Raw genomic sequence first — 1761 nt, 5'->3', positions numbered from 1 at the left:
GACTTTACTTTTGTCTCCACTGAGACTGGGACAAACAAGTAGCATCCTTAAATACAGTATGAATAGAGAATTCCCTGGTGGTCCAGTGGTTAGGAAGGCACCTTGCAACGCAGGAGATGCAGGTTTGATCCCTAGTGGGGGAACTAAGATCCTCTGTGTCATGGAATCTCACGGAGCAAGTAAGCCTGTGTGCCACAGCTGGAGAGTGTGTGTGCCCCAATGAAAGATGCCGCAGGATGCAACTAAAACCTGACACAGATAAAAAAGAAATAAACCACAGGATGAATAGAGGAATGATGCCACTGGGTGAGCCACTTGCAGCAGGGTGTTGGTTTGTGACATTTTGCACAAAGCTCAACTGGAAGCTGCTTAGTCTTTAAAGGTTTCAGGTCATGCAGGGACGCAAGATGGCAGCTAGAGGGAGGCCCCGCGTGTGTGTGCCTAACCTCAGCTGGTCTGCCCGAGCCCACCTGAGTGCCAACCCTAGTCCCCCGTGCGGCCCCATTTCCGCTCCAACAAGGTGAAAAAAACTATCATGAACCAAGAGAAACTCTCCAAACTGCAGGCACAAGTGCTCACCAGTGGGAAAGGAACTGCTCACAGAAAGAAGAAGGTGGTTCCCAGAACAGCCACAGCAGATGACATAAAACTTCAGTTCTCTTTAAAGAAGTTAGGGGTAAACAATATCTCTGGTATTGAAGAGGTGAATATGTTCACAAATCAAGGAACAGTGATCCACTTTAACAACCCTAAAATTCAGGCATCTCTGCCAGCCAACACTTTCACCATTACAGGCCACACTGAGACAAGGCAACTGACAGAAATGCTCCCCAGCATCTTAAACCAACTTGGTGCAGACAGTCTGGCCAGTTTAAGGAGACTGGCTGAAGCTCTGCCCAAACAATCCGTGGATGGGAAAGCACCGCTTGCCACTGGAGAGGGGGATGATGACGAAGTTCCAGATCTTGTGGAGAATTTTGATGAGGCTTCCAAGAATGAAGCAAACTGAATTGAGTTAACTTCTGAAGAAGATAAATCTTGAAGAAGTTACTGGGAGCTGCTATTTTATATTATGACTGCTTTTTAAACTTTTGTTTATGGATCTGATAAAATCTAGATCTCTAATATTTTTAAGCCTAAGCCCCTGGACACTGCAGCTCTTTTCAGTTTTTGCTCATATACAAGTCATTCTTTGCAGCTAATTAAGCTGAAGAAGCATAAGAATCAAGTTTGAGACAAAGATAAATAAAATTCTTTACCTAGTAAAAAAATAAAATAAAATCAATGTTTCAGGTCAGAGTAGTAAGGGAGTAATCAGTTCAGTTCAGTTCAGTTCAGTGGCTCAGTCATGTCTGACTCTTTGCAACCCCGTGAACTACAGCATGCCAGGCCTCCCTGTCCATCACCAACTCCTGGAGCTTGCTCAAACTCATGTCCATCGAGTCAGTGATGCCATCCAACCATTTCATCCTCTGTCGTCTCTTTCTTCTCCTGCCTTCAATCTTTCCCAGCACCAGGGTCTTCTCCAGTGAATCAGTTCTTCGCATCAGGTGGCCAAAGTATTGGAGTTTCAGCTTTAGCATCAGTCCTTCCAATGAACATTCAGGACTGATTTCCTTTACGATTGACTGGTTGGATCTCCTTGCAGTCCAAGGGACTCTCAAGAGTCTTCTCCAGCACCACAATTCAAAAGCATCAGTTCTTCGGTGCTCAGCTTTCTTTATAGTCCAGCTCTCACATCCATATATGACTACTGGAAAA

At 45.0% G+C, this 1761-nt stretch overlaps 1 pseudogene; it reads left to right on the top strand.

Moving 5' to 3' along the window:
* Positions 521–1182, top strand: LOC102181697 (annotated as a pseudogene).

This window comes from Capra hircus, chromosome 14 (genome assembly GCF_001704415.2).
Source record: "Capra hircus breed San Clemente chromosome 14, ASM170441v1, whole genome shotgun sequence".
NCBI lineage: Eukaryota > Metazoa > Chordata > Mammalia > Artiodactyla > Bovidae > Capra > Capra hircus.
The sequence above is the reverse complement of the archived record's forward strand: the minus strand, read 5'-3'. Positions and strand labels throughout refer to the sequence as shown.